Below are 12,083 nucleotides of genomic sequence, written 5' to 3' on the forward strand. Positions count from 1 at the left end.
CTGATGTGCTCAGAGAACCTGGGGGTGCTTCTGGAGCCTCTATCATTGCATGGCCTCTCTACAGGGAAATAAATAGTTTGGGTTGATGTTAGAAAAAAAAAAAAAAAGGCCATTTGTTGAAACTTTCTGGAAACTCTGTGATTAATTTTTGGGTATACTCCTCACCCAGTCAGCATTTCCATAGAAGTAGGTAATAAGGAGACAAGGATGTGGCCTCTTTCTACTAGAATCAGCAATGCTCAGGATGACCCAGAGTGTAGCCAGCCAGCTTTTATTCTCACTACACTTCTCTGGAAATGGGAGCCTGATAACTGCGTGTGATCATCTGATAGATGATGTGAAAGATGAAGCCTCAGAGCAAAAACAACAGCGGAGAATGTGTGGACTAATGTCTGGAAAGGAAACCATGTTTCTGTAATACCTCTGATAACATTTGATCAAATCTCAGATATTCCTTTAGAATGAAACAGCTTGCATCAGCAGGTGGTGATGGTGCACAGAGCAGGAAATGTGCCGATGTGGCACTTGAAGGCATGGTCAGAGGTCATGGTAGAGCCAGGCTCTGGCTCCTTTCCTCCATCATCTTTCCAATGAGGATGGTGACAGCTCTTAGTGCCATCCATGGGGTCTGGGGCAGATGGCAGTGATGTGGCAGAGCTGGCTGGAGTCCCCATGCTGTGAGCATGGGGCAGCCCCTGGGAGGGATGAGCAGTGAGATGGCAAAACATGCCCAGTGCTGGATAATGAGATGTGGAAATCTAAGAGGAGCCCGAGGGCAGGGTGATGGCATGTATAAGGAACTGTGCTGAGTCCTTCCCCACCCTGTCAGGAAGCGCGAGCAAGATGTGTGAGGAGATCATGGGGCTTCTTTGTTTTTTAATCCATATTCATAATGGGGCAGCTTTTTACTTCTATAACCTCAAGCATGGATTATCAGCGCGCTTCCTCAGTGAGTGCTGTGTCAATGCATGTTCTCTGTGTGGTTGTCAGCATCCCGTCAGCGACTCAGAATTCAGTCCCAGATGAGCTGAGAAATTTTGTAAAAACTGCAATTGGCCCGAAGGGCATGAGATAAATCCTTGTCTTAGGTAGAACGCATTTCTGTAGTGTTCTGTGGAAGTGAGAGCATTCTGGAAACGCCCCATACTGTGTCCAAGCAGCTTTTGAGAGCAGCTCCAGCTGTGCCAGGGAGGGGACCAGGGCCAGAGCTATAGGGGTGCGGTGTGTTCTGGGTGCCCTGCAGGGCTGCTGTACAGCTGGCACTTAGGGCTTCACCAAATGCACTGTAAACGTGTGAAGGATGGAACCAGATGGACTAACAAAGGATTTCACTTTCCCTGTTTAGGTGTGGAATCGCCAAAGTTAGACAAGACCTCTCAGATCCCCAAGTCCAACCCCAGCCCACCCCACCATGCCCACTGACCGTGTCCCTCACAGCCACAGCTCCATGTTCTGGAGCACCTCCCCCATCCCCTGGGCATCCCTGTATGACTGCTCTGTTGGAGAGGAGATGTTTCCTAATTTTTCCACACAAAGAGATGCTCAGCAAGGAGAGCCAGGTTTTACCAGTCCCTGGAGTGGTGTGACAGGCATTGCTCTGGAAGAAAAGAGAAAACGTTGGCCAGGTGACCATTATTTGTGGCCTACTGTTACCCCTTGTGAGAGACAAAGCAGGGTCCCTGGGCTGGGGGAGACCTGCACAGCACCAGGAGCAGGCAAGAAGTGCAAGCAAAGGGGGATGCAGGGGATGGAAGGTGAGAGAGGAAGCAGCTGCTTCTCAGATCCTTGTCAAAGTTGATGATATTGGCTGCTCTCTGTAGTGAGACCGCTGTCAGACTCAGCTCAAAGCAGAAAACTCTTTGGTGTCACAGGAAATGTGGGCAGCAGAAGAGTTAAGAAATAACCCAAACCCAACAGCTCCCTGAAGTGACCTTGCAGAAGAGCGGCAGCAAGATGGATCCTTTGGCTTTCCACATTTCCTCCTGCAGCTTTAACATCTCTTCTTGTTTCTAAAATCCTTTAGCTTCTTCTGCCAGCAAATGAATTTAGTGGGAGTCCGGAAATCCGCAATTATAATTCTTACAGCTCAAACAACTCAGATCCTTTGTCTCTGGTTCTTTGTTCTCTGTTTTCTGATTTTTATCATCCAAGTAGCATGCTGGGTTTCATTTCCCACACTGTAAATCACACTCTGCAGAAGCAGTCTGGCTCTGCATCCCCACCTCCAGCGAGAGCTCCCTGAGCCCAGGCTCTGCCAAGGTCACTTCTTGCATGTAGGCACCTTGAGGATGGGCACATATGGCCTTTACCAGTGCTGTGTCAAGGTGTTCCAGAATGGTGGAACATGGTCAGTGGGTGTGATGGGAATGGGTTGGGCCTGAGGATCTTGGAGGTCTTTTGCAACCGGAGTGATTCTGAGACTCTCTGTTTCCAGAAGAGCAAAATGAAGACAGATTTCCCTCTGGCTGCACTCTTCTATACATGGGCTGAGCTTTCACGTAGTTACATGATAATATGCTGCAATCAGAGCTCTTCTGCTGTAAAGCTGCCTTACCTCAGGCATCCTTTAAGCAGTCAGCAGTATTGGTCCGTGCTTGATTCAGGAGTTCTGGCCTGGCGTCAGTGTGTGACATCAGTCCCACTCATCTTGTTGCACCATCTGTTTTTGTGTTTTAACAGGCTTTGGTACGCATGTTGGAAAGTGAGCTTCAGGTGTCCTCTGTAATAATGTTACAGTCACATGGTAATGGTTGGTGGAAAGGTTTTGTTTTGCTTTTTTTTTAAATAGGACTGTATGGCTTCTGCAAATGTTGTGCTTGCTTCACTCATATTTCATAGTTCTACGCAGAAAACTAGAACAAATCATTAAATACAAGGGAAAAATAACAGAGCTCTCCATCCTCAACTCAACTGTAGCCATCTTGCATCGTTATAATTGTGCATGAAAGCTGTTGTTGGAGTGCTTCATGACCTCTCCGTGGATCAAGCTTCCCAGCTGTTGCATCTCTGGGATGCAGTCATCTCCCTCGTGCCCTGCAGGAGGCACCTCCCTGTGTCAGAATGTTCTGAAAGTGTTTGGCTCTCCTGCAGCTGATACGTCTGTCAGGATGACTAAGAAAGCAGACAAGTGACTTGTGGGACAGGTCAGAGCTTTGTAAAGTTTCTCTTGCTTTGTGTCTATAAGCTCCTGCTGAAGTTTATAATTCATCAATCCAATGCATTAGCCACCTTCACACTAGCAGTAACAATGGCTGGTTTTGTTCTGGTTTATCTCAGCCCGACACAGGAATCCCCTTGCTGTGCTCTCAGGACCTGTGGAGTCACCCTCAGCTCCCAGCCACCCATCTGCTCCTTTGCGTGTCACTGACAGTCTGTCTGTTACCATCTTCACAAAGGTCTGCTGATTTCTTGAACTTACAATCTCAGAACCCGGTTGGAAAAGACCTCTTGGATCCCCACCCTCCCCTCCATGCCCACTGCCACATCCCCCCATCTGGGAGCACTGCAGGACAGTGGCTGCCCACTCCATAGGCAGACCTATGCCCCTTCTGACTGCTCTCTGGAAAGTTCTGATATCCAACCTGAATCCCCCTGCACAAAAACATAATTTTGCTCAGTTACTCATTCACATGTTTTATTTCATTGATGAGCTTTACGGCTTCCCAAATATATTCACGTGTCAAATAGCTTTGTCTTAAAACTTACTAATGACTAGAATGGGCAGCTACTAATGACTGGGCTGACAGGGACTGGGCTAGGCAGTTACTCATGCTACTTCATGCCTCAAAACCCAGATGTGATTTCACACACATGCAGAAACCCATTACATTTTATTTGGGAACCAGTGAACGCTTCTATACAATAACAAATGTACCATTTTCCTCTTACACTTTTAAGGGGTTACTTAGGGAAAGGCTTGCCTCTTGAGAGAAGGTAAACCTCCAGAGTGGAATGCAATGGATAATCCATTCCATGAGAGTTCCCTGAGCAAGGTGCCCTGCAACCTTAGCTGTCAGCAAACACCTGGGAGCCTGGAATGCCAACTCTAAGGAAAATACACACAGGATGAGGAATAGGGTGGAGGTCCCATGGCCAAACCCTGTGACCATTCTGCAGGGACAGGGACTGATGCTACTATTGCCACTGATAAACCATTTTGTTTTCCTGAGCCAACAGTTTTCCACCTTCCTGTTAAAAGCTTTCTTTTTATATAAACTTAACCAAACAGTGGTGTGTTTAGCTAGGGCTGCTTGAGAACCACATGAATCTAAGAAAAGGCAATACAATGGCTGAAGGGAGGAGATGACACTGCAGACAAGCTGGGAGGACACCACTGCATTCCAGTATCTGCCAATGGGCTGAGCTGCTCACCACCCCTACGGGGCCACCAATTGGGTAAGGGTGACACCTCAGTTATCCCAAATACTCAGAAACTAAGAGATCTCTGGAGTTGTCCCATGGTTCAACGCAACTGCAGTTAGGCATATTGTTCATCATCCTGGTTTAACCTCCTTTGCAGACAGCACGCTCACCACCAGCAAGCCAAAAGGATCTGTAGTCTGCTGCTTTAATAAATGGCACTGTTCACTAATAGCTGTGAGAGCCCACCTGAACATGAATGGATGAACTGGGCCGTGTGCTAACTGTGAATCCATAATTGTGACAGTTATTCTGTTAAATGTGACCAGACCTACAGCGCTGCATTGGGCATCATGCAGAATCTAAGCTCAGCCATCCCCAACCCCTCCAGTATCTGAGGAGAAGCTGGGATGAGAGTTTTCTGCTCATCTCTGCTCTTCTCACACAACAGCTTCAGAATCTGGAAAAACCAAGTTTTTATTCAGGAAAAGTAATTTCACTCACACAGTTTCATCTATGGTTTTATTCTAATTATTATCGCCCATACAGACGCAGCAGAATTAGTTTAACTTCTTACTTTATTCATTATCACTTTGAACATTTGGACTCCGTACAAAATATAAAAAGCTCTCTATAAATTACAATTAAATAAATACATTAATAGCCGCAGTGAGAAATTATAAATATCCAATGATCCTGATGCAAAACGTTCATGCTCCCTTCACGCCGTCTCCTCGTGGAGCTGCTGTGCCGCGCTCTGCCAGCCCTCACTGCAGCGTTGGCACCCGGCAGCTCTCATGCAGCCGCTGAAAAAACCTCCTGTAGTGATCCAGGGCATTCTGCAGGAGCTTCTCTTTTGTTTTACAGGGCTGATTTCTCTCAGGTTCCTAGAATAATAGTGATAATGAGATTGAGAAGGAGGCGGATGAAAAGAGCACAGTGGCCGTGACGGTGGCTTGCTGTTCAGGCAGTGTTTAATGAGAGGAGAGACACAGTGAATGAGCTGATAGAAGGCTTGTGAAGCCCAGGATTTACAGGAGGGGATGCATATTTGGAAAGCTGTACATTGCATCCCAGCTCCATGACCTTCATGGAAGCAGTTTTACACAACCATCGCTGAATGGCAGCAAAGTGCAAAACTAAGAGTATTACAGAGATAATGTCAAAATGTTGCCACTGACGTTATTGGACCAAAATGCTCAGAGATGTTTAATTTTGCCTTGCTTGAAAACAGATGAGCAGTCCTGTCACAGTGATTTCTAATTTTTACCCATGTAATCAGTGTCAATAGTACTCAAGAAACTTACTGGATGTTCTCTGTGGAAGGTTGCTATTATGTGCTGTACGTTTCTCCCCATCAGAGAAATATGCCTTCTCATCTGGTTGTTCTCCAAGTAGCTGTTGGTATTTAGCTGTGCCATGGTTCTATTCAGGTGACTGCCAACACAGCTGCACTAAAAAAAAAATCAAACAATGGCAAAATTACATTATTTAGTTAAAGTTAGTTGAATTACATTATTAGTTAAAGTTCATCTTCCTCCATAACAAACTGTTCGGAAATAGAAATGTCAGTTTCCTGCTCTATTTCTCTATGAGGATGAGGATCAGGGGATGCTTTCCTATATTTTCTGGAAGTTAAGGAATCTAGAGGAAGAAACGAGCAATCAGAACAGATCACTATAAAGGAAATACAAACCAACACGGCAGCAGGAGTGGTAAACAGGAATAGAGGCTGATGTGGTTGTTATTTTAGTGAGATCAGAGCGAGTGGCCTGAGGAGATGAGATCTGCTAATTGCCTCTCAGAGCTGCATTCTCTGCGCAGGACAGAAGCATCACACCCAAGTGTCTATCAGGTGCTGCTCTTCATCTTTTTAAAAATTGCAAACAAGCAATTTTCCCCTGAAATTAAAGCCTCCTAGAAGCAGAACACCTGCTGTTTGTTACTCTCCGTGAGGCTGCTGCCATTTACAGAGCCTGAGAAACCTGCAGGCCATAGGCTGAAGCCACCAATCGGCACGGAGGGCTGCGTGAGACACCTCGTGCCTGCAGACTGCATCCTTCAGAGATGAGCTCCACTGTGCTTTGCAATGCCCGGCTCCTCTGCCTGCTCAGAGGTAAGAGCAGCATTTCGGTGTGAGCTGTGTTCCCAAATGGCAGCAGGTCCCACTGGGATCAGGCATCAGTGCTGACAACAGCCTTGGTGCTCAGTTCTGTCAGAGGGCTCATGAGATTGACTTCAGCAGGACTGTGAGAAAGGCTCAAAGGCCTCCAAATCTGTGACTTGTCTGCATAAGGAACTTCACCAAGCCGTTCATGAGAACACCACCAGCACACGCATTCCAGTTTTGAAATGCTGGGTCTTTCTCAGTGGTCTCTTTCTCCAGATCAGCTACAAACCATCCCCATTTTCCAAATGATTACCAGCAGCAGTGAAAGAGAACTTTTAGAAGTCTTACCTGAAATCTCCCCGCAGGTACGTGAAGAAAAAGCTGAAGATTAAAAAATAAATAAATAAAATAAAAAAAGAGAGAGAGAAAGAATAATGTTAGAAGGTATTTCTAAGAGACTGCCATGCCGTTAAGCATCTCTATCTACCTATCTCCTTCATCAGGTTTTCTATTTCTGAACTTCCTTTGGGGACACAGCAGCAGTGCCAGCTTCAGAGGGGAGGCTGACATGCAGTCAGGTTTAGCATCATCTCAGGTTTAGCAATGAAACACAGGTGATGCAGCTGGAGCTGCTGCTAGCCCATAAGTGATCTCATACCCCATCAAGAAAACTGTAGAAAATAAAGAGGAAAAGAGAATGACCCACCTCCTGGTTTGCCAGCTCCACCAATGCCTTGAAGTTCTCTTGAAATTCCTCTATTGCACTGCCCATGGAGACAGAGAAGCAGCAATTCAAGAAGAAAAAGTAGAAAAGCAGCATTTTTGCTTCCAGGAAAGCCACGTTTGATTTAAGCCTTTTTAATGCCATATGCAGCCTATATATACCCAAGAACACCTTGAATACTAAATTGAAAGGAAAATTTTCTTGTATAAGAAAAGGCACAAGAGCACTGTGAAAATTATTGTAGGCACTGTGGGATGCCTCCGTGGGGACAGGTTGGGGGTTTCCTTCCCTCTGACATCAAGAAGGGGAAAATACCTTTGTAGATAAGAGATGCCATTTTCTTACACTATATCAAAAGCTCATCACAGGAAATGGGAGTATTCCTTGTTTAACACATACATTTATGTGGTTCTATTCTTCTTTTTGCGTCCTGTAGTCAGACAGATGGACATCTGGAAACCTCGGTAGCTCTCACATTGTGCTCCACAATATGACCTCCTTTGTTCAGTAGGGTTTACCAAATAAGCTGCAGTTCTAGGTTTAATAAAACAGTGACAGCAAATAGACATACACGGACTCTAAAACAACACATTTGACTTCTTCAGCTTTTCTCTATCCCCCTTGCTGTTCTGCAGAACTTAGCAGATGATATATAGGTGGAAAAGGCATAGGTTTAACTATCAACAGCTAAATAGTGAAAGTTTGGTAGCAATTAGCAGGCTTGGCATCAAGTAAAAACCTTGCTTGCGTTTGAGACGTCCTGCAATGGTAGTGGAAAAACTTGATGTGTGAATAAATGGCTAAACACCAGTTCCATATGGCTGGCAAGCGTTTGTGAGAAGGTAAGAATCAGTCACAAAAAGGTTAAAACTTTCCAGCAAAATCAAGCTAATCACTGAAAATGTGAGAAGAGTCATCTGGTTTTCCACAGGCATCCGCCTGGGGGTCACAGACAAAGGAGACCCTGTGCATGCCAAGGAATTTATTGGTATCTGATTTTATGAACGAATCAGTTTGTCTTGTTGAAAATACCACTCAAATTATTTAAACTTTGTACATAAGTTTTGATCTTGAAATACACACTTTTGTCCCAAAATTCAACAGGAAAAGCACAACCCTCTCAAATGGATCTTATGATTCTAACTGAAAAATCTCCTTATTCAGAGATCTATTAAAAACATGAGCATAGACATTAGCGTGTCTACTATATCGTGTTCTATTGGAGTCTACTTTTTGCTGTCTAAGAAAAACTCCTGCTTGTTTGGTTGCTACATTGGCAATAATCTAATCCTTACTGGCTGTCACCAGCATCTGAATTACAGTCTCATCAACAATGTTCCAAATGACTCTGAAATGTTGAAAAGCTTTGCTTTAAATTGATCACAGCCCGAAGTGACACAGCATTCCGGTACAGCCTGCAGAGGGACAAGATGCACAGGACTTGTGATAACAGCAGGCTTCGGTCCATCATCCAAAATAGAACCACTGCAGTTGTTGTTTGTATCATGGTATCAATGAGTCTTGTGGAAGAATGTGAAGAAAGAGCAGTGACATTGCAGGGGGTACGTGGGAGTGGAGTGGAAAAAATGTATGAAGGCAACATAGGATAAGAGTCTCCCAGTAAGATGCCATTCAACTAACTGAAGCAAAAAGCACCTAAGGTCCACATGCAAGGTTCCATTTTCCAGCTGAGCACAAAGATGTCATCAGTATGCATGTGTGTGCCCTGTAGAGCAGAGTAAAATAAGAACTCGTGGCACACAGAAAGAATGCAGACCAGATAAATGAAGACATTGTGGTGGTTAAAAAATTGTCAGCGAAGGATGGGCAGTAGCAGGAAAAACACTCATAAAATGCTGCAAGATGGACACTGCGGTGAGTGAGGAGCCGCATCTGCAGCAATGGAGCTGCCTGCAAAGAAATGAGGATGAACCAAAATGATTTGGCAGCTCTGGGGGAGAGTGGAAGCTGCTGGTGGCTGTGGCACTCCTCCAGGCACGGCTTGGATCTGCGCTGCTTTCAGACCAGGAGATGATAACATCTAAATCCCTCAGCCTCTATGAAGCGGAGAATTTGATTACACACAAAACACAGGATAGACTGCTGAAAGCTGGCTCTAGATCAGGTTTGGAAAGAAACATGTTAATGCCATACGAGTAAATGGTACGATCGGATCAAATATAACACTGGTTTTCATTGCTTCCCTTTCTTATAATCCCTCAGTATCCTGGAACAGGTCTTTGACCAGGCACCTGCCAAGGAGCAGATGCTCTCCTGTATCCTCACTTCTTCTGTCCTGACTTCTGCTGTTGGCTTTGGCAGTATTCCTCGAGCTGCTGTGCCAGTGACACAGCAGTGAAGTGAATGCTGACCTCTCCGTGTCTGAAGATCTGTAGTGGTCAGTTGTTCATTTGTGAACCTTTTTCACCATCAGGAAAAGCAGGATTATCATCAAATTGCAACCACAGATGAAGTCTGAACTGTTAGCCACAAAACCATCTTCTAGCATCCAGTTCATGATAAGGCCCAGGCTAACTTCCTCATCATTAATTTGCTGTTCATTTTAATTGCAGATGATGCTGGGATTGAGTACAAAGGGCTGTTCCCAAAGTTGGCATCCGTTATCTAACCATGAACTTGATTTGCTGCTTTGTTTCCTTTCATGCAGTAAGCAGAGCAAAGTTACTCATGAAATTCAGAGATGGCTGAAGTACAGCCAGTTAAATTCCCCAGGCTGGCAGCTGGCCTGGTTTACCTGCAATCAACCCTGGAGACAGAAAGAAAGCTGCAGAGAAGGAAGGAAAAGGCAGCCCTCTGGCTTTCTGCGTTCTGCTTGGACCTTTTTCTAACTGGGAGACAAATAGGAGCTACTGAGCAAAGAGGAGGAGTCACTTCTTGCAATGGATGAGGGAGATTAATAATAAGGGGCCCAAGAAAAAGTAAACTTAAGCACTGAGAGAGCTTTTTAGTCGCCCACCATAACTTTGAATCTCTCTACAGCCCCTAAATCTGTCTCCAAATTCTAGTATTCCTTTCCAACCCCTCTGCAGACACAAAATGTCTGTGGTTGAGTAACTTCTGGTCAAAGCAGTGCCCTGTGGCACTGACTGTGCCTACAGACACATCTACATCCAGTGATACACAGCTCTTGACACGCCGTATTATCCTTATGATGCTCCATTAGATGATTTTTATGCACTTTGTGTGTGTAATCATTATCAATATCTTCATTTAGTAATATAAAGTTGTGAAAGGTTTTTGCTCAGATTCTTTTTCAGGGCAGGCTGAAGTGCCGAAAGTATTTTAAAAACTATCCCAAGATGATCAGTGTCAGAAAATTAACAATATTAAGAGTTCATATTCTCATGGGTACACAGAAAAACACTCCGACAGTGGTTGAGGGGCTAACCAGGAGTAGCTGAAGTTTTTCGTATTGTAGGGAAGTGGTTCCCTTCCCTTTCCCTATTTCTTTTTCCAAGTAAGAAATAGACCACACGTTTTAAAGTGATTTGAACTTTTACTTCCTCATCCCAGTGGGCACCAATTGAAACAACAGCTCTTGCAGTGCAGTTTCTGTCACAGTATTTTGTACCAGCTTTGAACAACTGATTTTGCTTTTGAGAATCAGACTTACATCATGCAACCAACTACTATACAACACGTACCCTAGATATGGGCATCATCTGTTCCCATTTTTTCTCTTTTTTCTTAAAAAAAGAAACTATAAAAAAAGAGGCTTAACACTGTGACCCAAGGCAAGCAAAACAGGTTGGCTTGGTGGCTGACTGCACGGAACTCCAACTACTTTGTTTTGCAGTCTCCCTTTGGATGCATGTAAAGATCAGTTCTGCATGTATTTCTAATTTTGGTGTAACTAAACCAGAAAAATGAGTTTTCCTTTGGATTTCTTTCCAGGCTGCCAGCACCAGTCACCTGGAGCCACTTGTGCTCAACTGCCATTGAGCTCTCCATGGAACAGCAGCAGATTTTCTTCACTCTGTAAAGAAGCTGCAATTTACTTCTACATATCAATAACTCAACAAATCTCATCTTTGTGCAAGACAGCTCAGTCTGCATGAGAGATTTTCATAAGATTCTGAGCAGATATAAAGCAGGGTTGGTAATGGTGATGATACAGTTTCTGTAGAAAGAATTTAGCTTATATTCTATTTCCAGCTACAGGTGTAAAGTGTGGAAAAAAGCATTACATCCCTACAATTACATCTTTTCCACTTCATGTGAGGACATCTGCCTGGGTTTCATGTTCCATGAATCAGAATGGTGTGTAAATGATCACCACGATCTAAAATCCAGAAAGAGAAAACTGACGCCTGATGGTTGATGCCTTGCAATTGCTGCCCTGAAATAGAAATTGTCCTGGCACGTTTCATCCAGCAGCTCTTGTCTTTGAACCTAGTTAAGACATCAGCTTAAAAACATCGGAAACATAGTATTTTTATAGAGATTTGAAGGAATAATAAACTTAAATGGAGTAATTGTACAGCGAAACAGTCAACCTCTCTTCATCCTTTTCCTGCACAAAGAGGTCAGGGTGGGATTTTTGCAGTTGTTAAGCTTGATTTCCCACAAAGCACGGTGAATTACCGGGTTGTACCACATCTCAGAGTTCTAAACCATTTCCTGGCTCTCATGGTCGCTGTGAGAGGGATGCATCACCCAGCATCGTGGTGAACCACCGCTCACCCACAGCCCTGAGGGCTCAGCGCTGGAAATACTCGCTAGCACTCACAGTTACTGGTAGGTCGGGCACAGCTGCAGGGTCCAGGTGGCCTCAGGGCTGGTGATGCTGTGCCACCCTTTTGTTCTTTATCTCTCGCTGGTTTTGATTCAACGGTGCGTAATGGGCAGGGAGCGGTAATCAAAGCCAGT

This window comes from Centrocercus urophasianus, unplaced genomic scaffold (genome assembly GCF_019232065.1).
Source record: "Centrocercus urophasianus isolate 14NV4802_14NV808 unplaced genomic scaffold, USGS_Curo_1.0 seq_26, whole genome shotgun sequence".
Classification (NCBI taxonomy): domain Eukaryota; kingdom Metazoa; phylum Chordata; class Aves; order Galliformes; family Phasianidae; genus Centrocercus; species Centrocercus urophasianus.